At 43.3% G+C, this 19,489-nt stretch overlaps 1 long non-coding RNA gene across 1 annotated transcript in view; it reads left to right on the plus strand.

Annotated features, from left to right (window-relative positions):
• LOC146784411 (uncharacterized) overlaps nt 1-17,860 on the plus strand; it is a 57,233-nt gene extending 39,373 nt beyond the window's left edge. Inside the window, exon 2 of the long non-coding RNA XR_014970678.1 lies at nt 15,444-17,860. This is a non-coding gene — a long non-coding RNA (uncharacterized LOC146784411). The remainder of the gene's footprint in view (nt 1-15,443) is intronic.
• The last annotated feature ends 1,629 nt before the right edge of the window (nt 17,861-19,489 follow it).

Consider the following 19,489-nt stretch of genomic DNA (forward strand, 5'->3'; position numbering starts at 1 on the left):
AGGGGCTACTGGGATAAGGTTTCCAACAGTGAAGTGAGCTGAGACTCTGCCATCAGAAAACTCGTGGTATCACCAACTCCCAATGATTGCGGCAGTTTACTCATTATGCCAAACTGTAAATAAAACCCTCTCTTTAGCAGTTCTCTTGTTAGGTGACACATATCAGACCACCCACAGAAAATGGGAGACCCCCACCCCTTCCGTACCAGATCATTCTAGAAGACAATCATGATCCTGAAAATGCTTAGTTCCAAAAACATTTTCAACAGCCCTACAAAGACTACACCACATCTCGCTGACGTAAATGTTGGAAAGCACATGAAGAAAACACCAATATCCCCTTTGCTGACATTTACCCATAATTCCCACGTATAAGACCTCACACCACTCCACCCAGAGTTCTTATACTCCGGATATTATAGAGTGTGGGCCACCAGGTGCATGTTACTGAACACACGTTCAGCATCCCAACACCTAACTGACATTCAGCTATATTCCATAAATGTTCTGTAGGAAAGTAGAATCTGCTTCTTAAGGGCATGTGCACTTTTTGCTTGATATGATGCTGTTTTTGACTAGTCTGACTGGGATCCTGCTAATCAGGACCCCAGTCCATCTGATTTCTCCCTAAATTGTTGTGTTCAGTACTTAGTAAATCCCAGATTGGATACAGGGGTACCCGTGTCAGTCCCTTGTTTATGTTACCCATGTACCCAGGGCATAGGTACCCCAGAGGTCTCCCATGGGCTGAAGCATGTATTATGCCACCCATGAGAGACCATGCAAAATGGAACTAAACACCTGCCATTGCATCCTGTGTAAGTTGGTGCATGCACCACTTACTAAAGATACAGGATTACTATATCTAAGGGTTACTGCAATTAAAATCTATAAGTCACCGCTATAGCAGGGCTTTGCAATCCTGAAAGCAGGGTGCTTGGTTCTAAGTGAGAGGGTTCCCCTGCATGAGCAGTACACCCCTGCAGCCTACGGAGTCCATTCTCCCGGGTTGTCAGTGTTGCAGCCATATACTATATAGAGGGGCACCGGGTAATTACGCGATGACCATCTTGAAAATTGCTGCAACGAATCCCATCATGTTTGGTATCAAACATGTTGGAATCATACCCCCACACCATAAACAGTGTGGGAGGTATGATTCCAAGCACTGGCAGAGCCCTCCGTTAGTCTCTCAGTGTTACCGGTGCCAAACTTCTAGTCCCAGATAGCACAAAATGGTTGCTGCCGACCAGAGACACATTTCTGCCCTCCTGCTGGTGAGTGAGCCAAGCTCGAGTAGAGGAAGGTGGAACAATAGGCATCCTGTCACATGGAGGTGTGACTACCTCCCAGACAGGATTTAGTGTATTGGGACCGTGTGGGTGCGCTTGTCTGCACCTGAAAGTCTGCATGAGGGGCACATTTGGTGTCCCTGTGCATAGTACAGTTCAAACCAGTTCTGGGAGCTGTTGGCTCCCGCTCTGGCACGAAACTGGACAAAGGACATGGGAGAATCCTCCCCCCTATCCAGACCCTCCCCTGGGAGGGTCCCCTGAATCTTCTCAACCTTTTCCCGAGGGTATGTAAGGGCTTACCTGGATGTAGGTCCCTAGATTCGTCGTGGGATAAGATTCAGAACTGAAACCACTGCACTTCTACCGTTTGGGCACTCTGGACTTCGTTTGGGCCTGACTTCGTATCCTGTTCAGTCTGCTGCATCGACTGTGCCTGTGCACCGTACAATATCTATTCAGGACCTGTGGAGCATCAAAGACACTTGAAGGAATCTCCCTTGAAGTGAAGGAGTCACCTCCCTGCATTCGCAGGCACCTCAACACTGCTGACCGGTCTGCTGATCTCAAGCTCCTGCGGACTCCGAAGGGTTCAACAACACAGGTGGTGGGTTTCTACGTCCCTCGAGGCCTGAGCTGTCCTCTTACCGAGTTTGAGGCCAGAATCCCTTGTGGGGGGCTGCATTACATAAACCCCTGTGCACCTTGTACTTTTGCAAGTGCAAATGCTTGTTGGCAACTTTGCGAGAAGTGTATTGGGCTTCCAGTAGCCCCAACCTCTGGCAACTTCTTCCATCAAGATATTCAACCACATCGCCTTGTGGGCACCTTGCCCTGCTCCTTTTGGTGAGCTGCTCGAGGTCCTCTCGCGACTCCAGTGCCTCTGGCCTGTGGGTCCAATTGAGGGTTACATTTTCTTCCTGTGGGCTTCCCTGATTGCTTGAGGCTTGCCCTGACTCCCCTCCTTGTGGTGATTCTCCTTGACCTTGCTGTTCCCAACTTTGATATCCTGAATTGGTTGCTTTTGCCAAGGCTTGTTGGTGCTTCCGCCAGACACGACCCCATAGCACTCGACATCCTTCATGGGACAGCTTGCATCTGGATCCTGGTCCTCCTCAGCGTCGCCTGGCCCTCGCAGCTGCAGAGACAAGGTCATTGTTCTTCACCCTGAAGCACCTGTCATCCGAGACCATTCGTCTTCCAGGGCTCCTGGTCACTCCCGAGTGACATAGACTCTATATCCTCTTCTTTCATGTACTTCTCCTCAAGAATCCATGTTTGTATTCCCACGGACACTTTCTCCCCTCCCAGCAGTGGCTCTTTCTTGAAGTCCTCCATTGGAATCGACGGCGGTTTCCGACACCACTTCTCCCATATGCCCCCTGCGTCCCTGGTGTAGGTAACGTGGGTACAAGGGTATCCACGGGTGGGGTGGCTCTCCAACCTTCTGACTTCCAAAGGTTTCTTCAGGGTCCATTGGGAAGGGTCCCTAATCTTTAAAAATCCAACTGTGACTTGCACATAGAATTGTACGGAGCACGCAGTTGTGTACTCACACTACACACACTCTCCGTAGGGTCCCTATCTACTTACCTTGGGTGGTTCTGTGGTTCCCCAGCGATTCTACATCCTCTCAACATCATCCTGACTCGAGTTGTGGTTCTTATACCACTTTCCTTAATATGTGGTTTGTTCCCCCCCCCTTCTCCCCTCCCCGGTGTCCACTGTGTATAACGTGCTATTTACTGCATTTCTGACTAATGTATTGTGTGCATTGTGTTTATTTCCATATTGGAGATACTTGAGCATTCTAGAGAGTATTGTAGAATAAATACATATTTTATAAATACTTGGTGTGGTTCTTTTACTCTTAATCTATACTATAAGATTGCATTCTGGTAAAACAAGCTGCTTTACACACCTTTCGGACTAAGCCTGAAGGCTGCTCTCTACAGCTACCACTTAGAGTGCTTTCTAAGGTTGTCTAAGACCTCTTAAATCAACATAAGGGTTGTCTGGACTAGTGCAAGGTGCCCACTTACATAAGTGTACATCATATACCAGGGCAGCTTCTCACATGTTCACTAATCACAGAGCATACTATCCTACTGCAATACAAAATAGTCCTTCAAAATAGCACATTGTAAGCAACAATTAATCTAATAAAGGCTACATAGCCACTAAATGCACTTTAGAATTCACCCTGGATTGTGGAACTCACCTCATCTACTGCTCTACTTCTCACAACACCAATGCATCCTACCTACAAACATTAAAGTCATGCTCATACAATTCATTCCATAGTTGACCACTCACTCATCACAACACTCAGAGATTTCAATATATGTTTCAGCATCTCTAAAAAACTCAAAATCTTAGCCAAAACTTCCAAAGCTTTCCATACAGTTACACCACTTGAGAAACTGTCACCCATGCAGCAGCTCACCGCCACAAAGGAAACTAAAAAGAGCAAATGGGCTTCTTCAGAAGAAATAATGTTTATCATTCACAATTCAATTCAAACTGTTGCTCCATTAACAACAGAGGCATTAGAAGACAGCAGCTTTTGATGCAAAGTGTCAGACTACACATAGGATCATTAGTTCAATGCACCCAGAGGTTGAGAGCTCTTGAAAGTAATCAACGAATTCCACAACCTAGATGCTATAGCCAAGTAATCTCCTCCTCAAGAACTCTGCAAGCTAGCTAAGTACATCATGACTAAAGTATCCCTCATACATCCACACCCATGCACCCACCAACCAGCACCACTGCCAACCTAACAGCCTATTTAATTCCGAAAAGAAAAATCCACTGGCTGTTACACAACTTCAGCAGATCACCCTGTAAAAACTAACCAGTCTTGAAGCAGAATGTCTGGGCCTCACCGGACCCATGCACACCTGACACCTTTAAAATAGTCTTCACCTATACCTTCACTTTGGAACTCTTCCATTTCCATTCCCTTGTTTCGCTTCAATTAGGGGTAACTTCAGTTCAATCAAAGCCACCAAAGTAAAATTCCCTTGAAGAAACCCTCAATTGAACAAACTGACCCCACAAAACAAGCCCACATCTAACATAGTCTACCAAGAAACTTTGCGGTTGCATTTTTCATACAAACAACTCAATAACCACCTAGAAACATGTTTTCTACCCAAGTAATCTTTTGCCTTAAGATTGGCACTAACCGGGGGCCGGTATCAATATAGACTAATCTATCGCCCCATAACTAACAGCTGCAGTCCTGGTATATTCATCCTACAGGACCTGTCAACGTGGTACCCATCTTGTCTGCTTTCCAAACTAAAAGCATAAGGATTAAGAGGTCAGCACTCAGATGAGTTACCTCATTCCTCACTGACTAACCTCATGCAACACATAGGACACCTTATTCATCACAATTCAACCAGATAACATGCAGAGTACCCAAGATTCGACCATGTTCTCACCACACTTCAATGCTTCCATGACATAGCTTATTTGCATAATCGTTCCCTTGGTCTCACATGGTACATTTATGTCAATGAAATTTCTTCCTACATTAGCAACCCCCCACAACTCCAACTTACAGGAATGCCTGGAGATGGTGACAGCTTTTCTCCCTATGCAAAAACTCTCCATTTATTCAGTTGTAGAGATTTAGGAATGCCTATCAAGTCAGGGAGAATTGTTTTTAAAAAGAATCACAGAAGATTGTCTCCCACCACCTCTGCCCTCAAACCATTCAATCTAAGATTTCTATGCCACTTCTTTTTCTCTCATATATGTTTTGGAGTTGTTGGATATCATGTTATATGCTAGTAATTCTAGAAGTAATATCTTAGCATCATTAATCAGCTGTTCCGTTTCCAAAGTTCTACTCTGCATAGCAACCCACCGGTCATCAATTTGTTTCAACATTTTATTTGTCTACGTTTTGATCCAAAATAGAATTGTTCAATGCAGCAATTGTAGAAGGTTGATCATTTCTTAGGCTCTTCAGTTTTCAACAGAGGTTGAAAAGTGAATATATATATATATATATATATATATAAATATATATATTCACTGAAAAAACCATAGGTTTCAGGGGCGTTATAGTTAGCTGGACATTTCCCTCATACAAAACCCTAGAAATTCCCCTGTTATAGTTAGTTCAGCTAACTATAACTCGCGCCCCTGCAATGCACTGCTGATGACGTCACATATTACATCACTCATGACATGGGGACCGCCACCCCCCAGGGCCGGCTCCTGCAGTGCCCCGTGGTGCCCACCCCCGGGACACTGTAGTTTGCAATGACAGGGCGGGAGCCTCGCGGCTCCCGCCCTGTCATTGCAAACTGCTTTGCTTCATTGAAGCGAGAGCAGGGAAACCTGCTCTTGCTTCAATGAAGCAAAGCTGATTGCTTTTCCACATGGGGAGCAGCATGTTAGCTGCTCCCCATGTGGAAAAGCAATGCTGGCTCCCGCAGGACGCGGGGAGCCGGCTGGGACCGTGGGGGGATTGGGGACCCCCCCACGGCCCCCAACAGAGGCCAGGCCCCGGGGGATGGGGTCCCCTGGGCCATAAGTGGCCTCAGGAGGGGGGCCACACGGCCCCCCTCCCAGATTAAACCCCCCAAAAAAAAAAAAAATGGCAGGCCCCGGGGGATGGGGTCCCCGGGGCAAATTATGGCCTCAGGAGGGGGGCCACGCGGCCCCCTTCCCGATTTTTTTTATAAACAAAAATTGGGGGCAGGCCCTGGGGGATGGGGTCCCCAGGGCCAAAAAAATGGAAAAGAAGGGGGGCTATACAGCCACCCTTCTAAAAAAAAAAGAAGAAAAAAAAAAGACTGGGATCGGGCCGGAGGCCACGCCCCCTCCTTACACCACTCTGCAAACACGCCCCCTGGCATGTTTGCAGAGGGTGAACTAATTCCCCTTGAATACTGGGGGTCCCTGGGGGCCAACTAGCCCACCAGGAACCTCCAGTATGCGCCAGGGGGCTGCGTTGCAGAGAGGTGTAATGAGGCCACGCCCCTTTTTACACCTCTCTACAACGCAGCTCCGTGGCGCTTACTGGAGGTACCTGGTGGCCTAGTTGGCCGCCAGGGGACCTCAGGATTCAAGGGGACTTAATCCCCCAACTTAAAACGCGCCACAGGACGCGTTTGCACAGTGGTGAAGGTAGGGGGCGGGGGCCTGAGGTGATACTGTGCAAACATGCCCTGTGGCGCGTTTTAAGTTGGGGAATTCATCCCTCTTCAATCTAGAGGTCCACTAGGGGCCAACTAGCCCACCAGGTACCTCCAGTAAGCGCCACAGAGCTGCTTTGCAGAGTGTTGTAAAAAGGGGCGTGGCCTCTGAACACCTCTCTGCAATGCAGCTCCCTGGCGCATACTGGAGGTACCTGGTGGACTAGTTGGCCGCCAGGGGACCTCAGGATTCAAGGGGACTTAATCCCCCAACTTAAAACACGCCACGGGGTGCGTTTGCACAGTGGTGAAAGTAGGGGGTGGGGCCTTAGGTGATATGTGTGCAAACACGCCCTGTGGCGCGTTTTAAGTTGGGAATTAATTCCTCTTCAATCCAGAGGTCCCCTAGGGGCCAACTAGCCCACCAGGTACCTCCAGTAAGCGCCACGGAGCTGCGTTGCAGAGTGTTGTAAAAAGGGGCGTGGCCTCTGAACACCTCTCCGCAACGCAGCTCCCTGGCACATACTGGAGGTACTTGGTGGGCTAGTTGGCCCCCAGGGGACCTCTGGATTGAAGAGGAATTAATTCCCCAACTTAAAACGCACCACAGGGCGTGTTTGCACATGTCACCTCAGGCCCGCCCCCTTCCTTCACCATTGTACAAATATTCCTCTAAAATCAGCCGAACTACGAATTCCGATTTACTCACCTGTTATCAGGAGAGAACCCAGGGCTGCATCTTTCAGCCCAGCACTGACCCTGAAAAGTAATTCTAAGCGTACTTACTAGTAACTTGTATTTCCTTCCATAGGAATCCATTGTGTGGTTTTCACCAGAAAAGTTTCTAAGTGTCTATTTTCACAAACTAAAAATATTCCTAAAAAATCGTCTGTATGACTTAAACACATTCTTTCAACTGTTTACAGGAGATTGGCCAGTGCTGGATCCAGGATCCACCACTGAGTAAGAAAAAGTAGCGATAACACTACTTACCTGCTAAGTGAATTTTCTGCCAAAGGATAACAATAACAGTGATGTCATTTGAGATGTCATCAGTGATGTCACTGACCATGTCATGAATGATGTAATATGTGACATCATCAGCAGTGGATTGCGGGCGCGCGAGATGTAGTTAGTACAACTAACTATATCGGAGGAATTTCAATGGTTTTGTTTGAGTGAAATGTTCAGCTAGCTATAACACCCCTAAAACCTATTGTTTTTTTAGTGAATTTCTAAGGTTTTTTAAATGCTCATTTCTAACTATATCAGGCCTGAAACCTATGGTTTTTTCAGTGAATTTCAAAGGTTTTTTAAATGCTAATTCCTAACTATATCAGGCCTGAAACCTATGCTTTTTTCAGTGAATATATATATAAATATATGAAGAGGCTTCAGAAGACATTTTAGAAACTTTCTGCTTCTTTCAATTTTCATGTCATTTTGTTCTGTCAATAAAAAGAGTGCGATAAATAAAGTGGAAGGTTGGAGGATTTACTGCCACCAAGCGACCCGATGCATTGTTACTGTTAACAAGTAACACACCTTGTGAATAATGGAAGAATTTATGGCAAGATAGATAAGAAACCGCCATATTAAATACAGTAGAAGCAGTTTAAATATAGCAAAAAATCAAGTAGAAACACATATTAGATGAGCATTTACTCCAAATGGCAGATGCTCTGTGGTGAAAACGTTACAAGATCAAATCATACTACTGTTTAACAAATATTTAAGATACTGTAGGGTAGCCTTAAAATCCAAAATGAAGTAGGATATACATATACTGCATTCTAAGCAGGATTTCTTCACTGAGAGGAGCTGAGAGAAGCATGGATGACTATCAGAGTAGACCGCTAAATGTTGCTCAGATAGTTTTCATAGTACAACATATATAAACAAGCACCATCCCTCTTTAAAGGTGGACCAAATTGATCAACCTATCTTCTGAGCAGCAGTAAGTAGTTTTTACACCTCTCTCTAAGCAGCAATTAAAAGCAACATGAAGGAAATCTCCAGTCGGCAGGCTATTTAGCTCCACCTGCGCAGGTCATCTTTGACACAAAGCCACATCCCCATCTAAGGCTCTTCCACCATTCTACACAACCTGTTTCCTTATCTTAGACTTATAGGCTCTTTTTTATTACTGCTTTCTCCTTCATGGTTTACCTAGATTTCTCTTCCTCCTTTCTCCATTTTCTGCACTTCTATATCTTGCTCTGGGTCAAAGTCTGAATAATGGAAAATAAGTTATATTCTCCAAAAGTGAGTGCTGCTGCCCTACACTTGTGACAGCCTACACAAATATAACACTATCTCTCTCCAGCTCCCAAAAGAATAACCCTTTAAAGAGGGAGTACATCAATTTACTAAGGTGGACAAAAATTATACCTGCAGCTTCTGTTTCATGTCTCAATCTTTGCAAGCCCAGCCCAGGTGACGAAGCCTCAATGCAACTGCTGTTAAATGATACAATGTTTTTCCCATTATTTACTTTCCTCTATCCTAAAGTCTTACATTTTGTCCAGGACTATAGGAGCAAAGCCACATTGGCCAACTGGAAAAATGTTTGCATTTAAACCACAAGCCCCTGAAAAGAAAATATAATCTTATTTGTGATGCCCAAATCTTTATCTGTGGGCACTTCCTTTTGCACATTCCATTTAAGGTTCCCATTGAGTACCATACCTAAATATTGACCACTGCCTCCGACCTACACTGTGGTCAGCAGGGCTCACAATTCAAATTCAGTCTTGATTCATTAATTGCAGACATTGCATCAAGTGCGGCCCGCCCAGACGACGCATCATCACTCAAGGCAAAGCTTCCCAGCTTGTAGCTGAATGAGGTTTAGTTTCTCACAAAAGGGAGGAACTGCATCTTAGTTATAGTAAAAGCTAGTTTATTCCTAGAGCAGTGTACATGTAAGCATACCAGTTGCCACTGAAGAACTATTTGTGGTCTAAAGCAAGATCATGTGCACATAGTAGGATGGTATACGTTTTCAAAAAACTTTAGGGATTACACATTGCCTGGTAAAAAGGCATGCTAATACAACACACTATTACTGATACCATGTGGCATACATTTGCCTTAACCACGTGATTATGAATTCTAACATCAGGATTATGGCATAACATGAGGAAGTGGTCTTTACCCATGTTTTTTCCAGATTCTAGCCCATGTTACTTGCATATTTCTATCTGCTAATGGAGGTGGATATGTGACTGGACGTACTGGACTATTTGGAATCCCATTTTGTTCATAAAACAGAATTACCAGCCTATTTGGAATCACGACCACCACCGTAGGGAAACATCTAGATTGTGGCAAAAGAATACAGTCCTGCTTTAAGCTGTTGAAATGTATTTATTTTACTAGGCTACACATTCCTTGACCCACTTGTCTTTTTTGAGACGGTTGGGAAGAACCAGTGTAATGTATTTAATAGTCATCTCTCCTTTGAGCACCATGCGTATGCAGTATTAAAATCTGGCAATTTACATTAGTCTAGGTTGAAACATTACAGGACTGGTCTGACAAAAGGCTTGTATACTAGAATATCGAGTAAAAAAAATATATCCACATGCAATACTATGCTGGCCAAAATATCAACAACCAGAATATTGTGACTGTAAGTAAATAGTTTTGAGTGTAGACTTACCATCATTAATTCTATGCATAGATTGTCAAGAAACATATATGGGGAGTTAAGTATAGTAAGCCTATACCTCCCTATATATGCACTATCCATCACAATATTTAGGTTTTCGATATTTTGGTCACAATATTTTTGCATGTCGATATTGAAAATGTGATTCTCTGGTACCATGCCAATACAATGTACTGTTTTAAGTGCAGTATTGAAAACCATCTGACCACTGTTTTTGAGAAAAATGGATAAAAAACTGCAAGCTACTTTATATCGGGAAATATGGGTATTTTTCTTACTTAAAAAGTGACCATTTAAACCAATAAGATTGATGCATAGCCAAGTTACAAATTAGTTAAAAGGACTGGTTTAACCAAGGATGTCTATTGAGTGTTTAGACTCTTGGATAAATTCTGAATTATCGAATCTTAAATAGTCAAAAGAATGGCAAGGGAGCAAACTCTTGTAGCATGTGTTGAAAACTTCAGAATGCTTACCTTTAGGATCTACGAAATGTGCTATGCATTGAGAGGTTAAAGAAAACTTAAGGGCAGATTTACAAGGAAGTACCGCAGCACGGCAACGCAAGCCCTTTGGCTGCGCCACGCTGCGGCACTTCCAAAGCACAGGAATGCAACATATTTACAATAATATGTCGCATTCCTGTGCTCTCCCCTGCGCTGGCGCACAAACTGCTGCCATGCGCTGGTGCAGGCAACCATGTACCATGGTGCAAGGGTGCCTGCATCATGGGGAGATTGTTTTAGTGCACAAAAACAATCACTACAGGCATTTTCCTTGTCCTATGTGTGCTGCAGAATGCAGCATGCATTGAAAGAGGAAAAAACGAGGAGAAATGAAAACATTTCTCCTCGTTGCGCCTCGCTACGCCACCCCTAGGGTGCAGTAGCATACTGATGCATTTCCAGATTCACGAACCCTCGTAAATCTGGAAATGTGTCTTGTTCCATGGGTGTAGCGTGGGAACACCCACAGCAACACCCATGGAACTCCCCTTTCACGCAAAGTACTGCATGTAAAGCTCCATATTTTCAAGGACAGGAAAAGCCACGCAGGGTTGGTTTTCCTGTCCTTGTAAATATGGAGCAGTAACATGCACCACCAGTACGTCACAAAAAGTGACATACTGGTGGTGCAGGGGGCTTGTAAATCTGACCCCTAGTTTCTAGGGTGACTGTTTCACTTGCCTTCTCTGCATTGTCACACCCAAACATTTTGCCTTCGCCCATCCTATTTTCCCGAGTTCATTTTTGTTTGCTTTTAGGACTCTGTGCACTTTACCCCTGCTAGCCTGTGTTAAAGTGCTTGTGCTTTCTCTTTAACATGGTGAAATTGGCTTTCACCCCATTGGCACATGTATTTTGTCTGTGAGTCTCTATTAAAGTGGTACTGCATGTACCCAGGGCCTATAAATGAAATGCTACTGGTTGACCTGCATATGTATCAGATAATGGGATCACTCGTGGGAGAACCCATTATTTGACACATATTTACACTACCATGGTTCTTAGAGTCATAGGGTTGACCCTGTTTATTGTTATTAATTAGCTGGCCTGCAGCACTCATTGTGCTAATCACTTAAGTAGCCTTTTAAACATCTTAGGTCTGCCATTGCAGTCTGTGTGTGCAGTTTTAAACTGCCATTTCGACCTGGAAAAATAGACCCTTTGGCAGGCTTAACTCTGCCTTTTTAATACATATAAGGCACTCCTTGTGTAGGCCCTAAACAGCCCATAGGGCAGGGTGCTGTACATTTAAAAAGCTGAATATGTACTTTTAAGTTTTAAATGTCCTGGTAGTGAAAAACTCTCAAATTAGTTTTTTACTACAGGAAGGCCTACGACTCTCATAGGATAGCATTGGGCTACCTTATTACATTTAATAAGTTATAACGTTTGATTGGGAGCAGGTAGGAAAGTGATGGTTGGTGTTTGAGAAATTGTGATTTAAAACAATTTTTAATGTTAAAGTCAGATTGTAGGTCACAGTTCTGAAAATGCCACCTTTAGAAAGTTGGCATTTTCTTGTTCTATCCATTTGGCGACTGCAGCCTGTTCCTGTGTCACGTCACTAGGTGTAGTTGGCAGTAGGCCTTTCTGTATTCCAGACGGTAAACAGAGCTTACAACAAATACTTTTCTCCGCATGTAATTACAACGTGGTCGTTACAATGCATACCATTACGCCACAAGTCGTTACAATGACTTCCAGGGGGCATAAGGTGTTGGATTTAAAATCCAACACCTTCTCTACTGTTGCACAGACTAGAGTTGGAATAGTAAATAATAGTATTCAAATATCCAGTGCCCCCCTGGAGCAAGTCGCTGTTACGACTTGGGGGTTATGGTAGCGTTGTTACAACTTGTAATTGCATGCGGAGAAAAGGCATGCATTCTAATGAGGCATATTCATTCCAGACAGACAGCATCACAATAAAGGGTCTCGATGTTGGCAGGATGGGTCATCTCTGGCAGGATAGGGGGAGGGTTGTGAAGCTCTCACCTTCCACACTTTCACTTCAAAGGCACTGGCTCAGTTCACACATAAAGCACTTCAATAGCCTATTGTTCCCTCAGACAGACTAGGATCAGAGCAGGGCGGCATGAAATTCCAGACATCTCTGTAGCAGTAAAACTCCAGAAGCTGCTCCCACTTTAAAGTGGGCATTCGGTAAAAAGACGACCCTCAGGCCCTAAATCTTCAGGCCACTACTTGACCTGTGGAAGTCTCAGAGGAAGGACTGTCCTGCTGCTCTGCTGTAAGAAGGACTGCACATCTGGCCTGCTGCTCTGTTGCCTTGCCTGCAAGGACTGCTCTGCTGCCTGAGTAAGAAGGACTGAACCTACCAGTGAATCCAGGACTACCAGAGTGACTCCAAGGACTAGTTGGCTGGCCTCCTGTTCTGATCACCTGGGATTTAACAGGCTTCTCTGTGCAGATGTAAGTCAGCGCATCTCGACATAGGACTGCGCATTGCATCTTCTATTTGATGGCTTTGCAGCACCGACCCAACGTGAAGCATCTCGACCCTGAAAATCGGCCCAGCTCTACACATCTTGGTGCACCTCAACACAGGAGCACGTATCACATCTTCTGTTCAGAGGCTTCTCAAGCACTAACCCAGTGTGACCCATCTCGATGCAACAACCAGCCCAGCTCGACGTATCTCAACTCAGTGTGATGCATCTCTATGCAAGTCCTTGCAGTACAAGTGCCTTAATCGACCTAGACACAGCGCGATGCACCCCGACGACCACATCGCAGCTCCTGATCAGTGGCTTCACCAGTATGGACACAGTGCTACGCATCTTGATGCAGGACCTCGCACCACAAGCTACTGTTGAAGGCTCCTTGATGCTTGTGCCACACAGGCCAACACAAGGACTTTGCATCTATATGCCCAGGACACAATGTACTTTCAACAGTGGACTGAATTCAGTCCTGTATCTAGCCTGCGCTCCATCGCTGTTGGCCTGACTTGGTGACTTGGACCCAGTCTTCCGTTACCAGACAAACGCAATTGGGGCTTCTTGTTTGTAAGCGCTTTTTTTCTTCAAAACCTTTAAACTTGCATATCTTTGGTCCTACTAATTAAATTTTTGTGGTTTTGGTCTTAAATTATTTATTGAAGTGTAATCTGATTTTTCTAGATTGATGTGGGATTTTGCTTGTTTTGTATTTCCACCTTATTACTGTTTGAAGTGCTGAATAAATACTTTACACATTGTCTCTAAGTTCAACCTGACTGTTTGTGCCAAAATACCAGAGGGTTAAGCATAGGTTAATTTTGAGTCTGCTTGTGTTTCACTCCGACAAGAGTTCTTGTTGCTTGAGTAGGGTTTCACCCCGCTCAACCAATAACCCAATTTATCTCAGTGACAAATATTTATTTGGACCATTTTCCTCAAAAACTAATTACTGCCAAACATTTTCTTTCAAATTTAGGTTTAGACAAATGTGTTTTAGAAGTATGCTTTAACTTATATTTGTAAAGAGACCAATACAGGAGTAAGAGGCGTTAACCCAGGTGAGACTGGGTAAAGTATGCAACAAACAACAATGGCTCAACTGGAAATCATTAAAACAGGACAGTATCCGCATGCAAACCAAAGTTGATTAGGTATCACAGCGCAATGAATTGGGGAGAGGTCTGACGTTTCAAGCGATGTATGCGAGTGTCAGGCGATCAAGGCAGGTTTGAAATGTTAAGAAATCCAGGAGCGGAGTCGCAAAGTGGCATTCAGTTTTCTCCGGAGCTACAACAGAGGAACAAAACCTCCACATTGCGGCTAGGCAGGGGACGAATGAAGCATCTACCCGATTCATCACGCTGTGGTACCTAATCAACTTTGGTTTGCATGCGGATACCTGACGCCTCGCTGGTTTTCCACTTCCTGATTGTTCTGATCCGGATACTTGACTTACCCCTATCTAGTTCAACACTACTTTCAAACTAATGACCTTTGTCCTGATGATGACCTGAAATCAATCAGGTTGAAACGCCGTCGACTACCCAGCATAAACTTGGGCGCTGTTGTGGTCAATTTATTTAGTCTGAATCTTAAAACATCAATGTTGTATATATATTTTAGTAAATTTTTACCACATTCCTCTTACCCCTTGTCGCCTTTCATGCTGTTCTCATCACTCTTGCGTCACTGCGCCGCTCACTATCATTAAACACGTCCAGTGCTCACTATGTGTGTTATAGTCATTGTATATTTAATTGTACTGTAGTGCTGCTATAACTGCTTACAATTAATACCTTTTTCACTCCAATTTCATCGTTGTGGTCTCCCTTCCTTTTGTTCCCCACCCCGTTGTGATTTGTATCACTGTTTTTTTACTGTCCTGTTTTAATGATTTCCAGTTGAGACATTTGTTGTAACTTCCTCCCTTGGTATGTTCCGCCCACCCCTCCCCTTTACCCCACTATGGTACAGTTGTAGAATGTTGGAATGAAGTCGACCTTAGAATGTTGACAAGCTCGATTTCTGTTCAGAGAGATGCTGTAACTGACAAGCTGAGGATGCGTCTATGGTTTCAACCAATAAAGAAGTTAATCTTATTCACTTACCTGCGTGTTCACTTGTTACATTTGGCGACGAGGATGGGATGCTTACAACAACATTGTTGTTTGTTGCATTAACTTATATTTGCAGCAACAAATTCTGCTCTGTAACATTGATTATATTATTGCATATGGTGTACATGGTTACTCGATTGGCTCAAGCTCAAAGAAAGTGCTTTTTGCGGCATTATGATGAAATATTTAAAAAAAAAATGAATACACTAACTTGATATTTACTCCTTCCTGCAGTAATCTAGGTATGGACTACCACCCCGTCACTGGATCCTGGATCGTGGTGGTGCTGCTGCTGGTAGCCTTCAGTGATGTTGCTTTTACTGGGCGAGGCTTTGGTGGAGGAGGAATGCGAAGCGGGGGATGGGCACGTAGTGGCTCCTTCTCTCGGGGAGGTGCTCCCCCAATGGGCGTTGGTGGCTATCGCCCTCAGGGCAGCTCTAACCAGGGCATGAAGATGGCGGGAGCTGCTGCAATGGGTGCTGTCGCAGGCGGAGTACTTGGATACGGCATGGGTTCTGTTGCAAGGCCCCACCATTATGGGTACAGCAGTTATGGATACAGAGGCAGCGGGCAGACCTACTACACCAATCGGGGCTCTAACGACACCTATGACTTTGCGCTGGGTGACCCTTACAGTGCTGCTGCTGGACACCACTACGGACTTCACCACATACTACTCCTGTGTATCTGTGCATTGGGCTTTGGAACTCTGATTCAAGTCTAAGTAGCCCTTCAAGGAACAATGCTAGCCTAGTCAAGGGCCTTATGAACCTGTACCATAATTGTGAACTTAGCAAAAACCTGTATAACTAGCTGTAGGATGTGTGAATAGTTTCTTAGAAACTAATAGTGATCAAGACTTGATACCTAAAGCTAGTTTTCAAAATGCTTGAAATGAATAGATATAACAGTAATAATAATACAAATGATAGTTTTAATAATAGTTGTGATAAGGTACCTTCTGCTGCACGTTACAAGGATATTGTAAGTGACAGAGGAGGTCAGTGATCATATGAAGGAATGGGGGCCAAAAGCCAAGTTCCTTTATAAGGTCATGAAACTCCTTAGTGACTTGCAATATCCTTTTAACATAGAGCCAGATGGTATTTTATTCCTCATAATTTGGGCTCCCAGTTTTATGGTGTTTATGTTTTTTTTACATTTCCATCTGCATTCATCCATATTTATTTTTTGCTAATGTTATCTGTATTCATCCATATTTATTTTGAGGTTTGTGAAAAAATGAAGTTGAAACTAGTATAATTCCACATTTATGTAACCATAAATGTGCATTCAAGCTTGAACGCCTGTTAGGTTTTAATGATATGAACACCAACAGATGATAAATCAATGCACGAATATGAAAACATGAACATTTTTGTATCAAGGGTGTGCATATCTACTGTTGTTTAAGCCTCTTTACTAAAATTCCTTTCTGTTTTTTAGCCCTTTACCTTTCCATCTGTAGAGCTATTGGCCTGGTAGTCATGACTGACAGACAGCATTTAGATTCACCAAAAAAATAATTTAATTTCCATATTTATCCAAATTTAAAAATAAATACAGACAGGAAAATAAATGGTTTTCTGTCTGTATTTATCTGTTAAAACCAGTAAAAAACAGAAAACATGGAGCCTTACTCATAATAAATGGTCACACCATCAACCTTCCCACAAGCCACTTAAATCCTGGTGTGTTCCTTTTTCATCATATTGCTCTTTCATATAAAAGAGATAGTATGTTTCATACATGAAGAATACAATTAGACTCTACTGCAAAACTAAACACACAGAAATGCAATAAGCAATTTGTTGCAATAAGATGTACGACTCAGTTTAAAGTAAGTCAGATTTAAAAAATGCTTTTGGTCAGAATGTGTAGAAACATGCAGAGAAAGTCTGTGTTCCTGTAATATTGTATAGCATGGGCAAAGTACACACATATTGCCATAGATATCTCATTGTTGCTGATCCCTGTTCATTTTAGAAAAACAGATTATGAAAAGAATAGGCCACTTACTCATTTACTTGGTTTAAATTGTAGCTACATTGATGTTCTGTGACCTATTTTGACCTTGGCCCCTGGAAGCCTGCATTCTGATATTACAACTTGACTTCAATAGCTTAGTACATTTTTTCATTATTACAAGTGACTAGAGATGTCACAACGGACTCTAGTAGGAACATTAGAGATTCGTTTTTTTCTGAGATTGCAGTATAATATAATAATACATATGTACCAGCAGTAATAATAATAATGTAATAGCACGCACTAGAAATAGATGTCTCCTGGCAGTAACGACATATATTATTGCAGGAGCGGTTCCTTTAAAAATTCGAATATATACCTCATCTTCAGTTCCAGGTATTCCAGGCACAGACTTGTGGGCACTGCAAGAGATTTGAAGTTGTGGATCTTTACATGTTCACAATTATCTCTCCAGATGTTTTGAAACTTTAGACCAGCTGCAGATGCAATGCATAATTTCCCGACGAGTGACCTACACCTGCGTCCTTGTAGATGCGCAGCTAAATTACAGTCCTTGGTATGACTTGTCTTTCTGTATCATCGCATTTTATGATGCTTTGTGTGATGAAAATATGTACGTATATTTAAATGTATATATAGTAAAAGTGTTTTTACATCCTTTATGAACAGTCGATGTATTTGGTTCCATCAAGCTCTCAATAATGGCCTCTGTTGTATGGAGGGAAAGCCTATTTGGAATTTGCCATTTGTTATTACAGTGAAATTTTTCTGCTTTCACATTTACTTTCCCCTGAAAACTCAAAGTTAAAACCTTTGAAAAAGAAAAAGGAAGAGTACACATGAATTAGTGTACTGGAAAAGCGTGGATTTAATATCGTTGCGGCTTTTACTCCTAATCTGACCCAGCAGACGTTTTGTTTTTCGAAGACCATACTGCACTCTACCCCGTTTCAAACTCTCGTAAAACAGGAAGTAATTCAGCAGATGGAAACTGGCTGAAAGGGAGATGGTGCGTCATGGGCTATTAGCTAAGGCCCATTAAGAAATCATAGAAACTAGAAGCTAAACAGGTTGCCCAGGATGCTTTCAGTAGGTGCTTGTACGCAAAGCCTTGACGTTAAAATGGCCATCCAGTCTAGAGCAAAAAGCTTTTTTCTTCTCCATTTCCTGCATTCCTAACAATCACCAACGCTAGGCATTCTATTAATTTATTTATTGAGAATGTTATTAAGTAAGAACATGGCCCGCGGGTATCCGAGCCCTGTGCGGAATATCATAGACATACAAAAATACAGGGTAACAAAGTATTTACAGGTAAATACCAGTTTAAGCATGTTGGTTATAATATCTTACAATATATACAGGTAGGTAACAGTGCGTACCGAAATATGGGGCATATTATCAAGCGGCAGCGATAATTATCGCTGGCCGTCCTCAGCGTGTAAATGTTTATCGTCGGCTATCGCTGATAATTATCGCCATGCTAGCGCTGTATTAACAACGCATAGCGCAATGGCGATAATTATCCCAGTGATAGCGATGTTTTCCATCGAACATCGCTGTTTTTCCAGTGATGTTCCATTGAAAACGGCGATAACCTTGCTGATACGACCCTGTGGTCGTATCAGCATAATCCACCCCCCAATGGGAAATATAGTTAAGTCAGCATTTTAGCAGATGGAAGTTTTTGGCGAAAACCACGGTTTTTGCCAAAAACTAACACCTGCTAAAATACGTGGGCCTCCTTGTAAATATCGCAATGTGCACATCAGCGATAATATACAGGCAGTACTGCCCAGTGACGCCCACTTTGCATCTCATTAGAGATGCAAAGCGAGGCGTCGGGAAAACGGGTGCTAACATGCGCTAATGCATCCCCTTGTAGATAGGGCGATAATATTATCTCCGCTTTTTTGGCTTTTAAAGCAAAAAAAGCGGAGATAAGGCCATTGTTAATATGTCCCTGTTAGATCTGGGGGTCTCTAGTTGGCAGGGTAGGTACCACTGTCCAAGTAGGGACCCTTGCTTCTAGTCAGGGAAAGGGGGATACACTGTTAAGATACCCCCTGCTCACCCTCTAGGTAGCTTGGCCTGAGCAGTCTAGGCTATCAAAGGCAATGTGTAAAGTATTTGTACCAACACTCACAGTAACACAGTGAAAACACCACAGATTTACTCCACACCAGTTTTAGAAAAATAAGGTATCTTTACTAAAAACTTCACAAGACCAAATACTACAGAAAAACCAACATATAATTCAAAAAGGTTACTTTAAAGATAGTTCAAGAGTT

Source organism: Triturus cristatus, chromosome 11, assembly GCF_964204655.1.
Source record: "Triturus cristatus chromosome 11, aTriCri1.1, whole genome shotgun sequence".
In the NCBI taxonomy this organism is placed as follows: domain Eukaryota; kingdom Metazoa; phylum Chordata; class Amphibia; order Caudata; family Salamandridae; genus Triturus; species Triturus cristatus.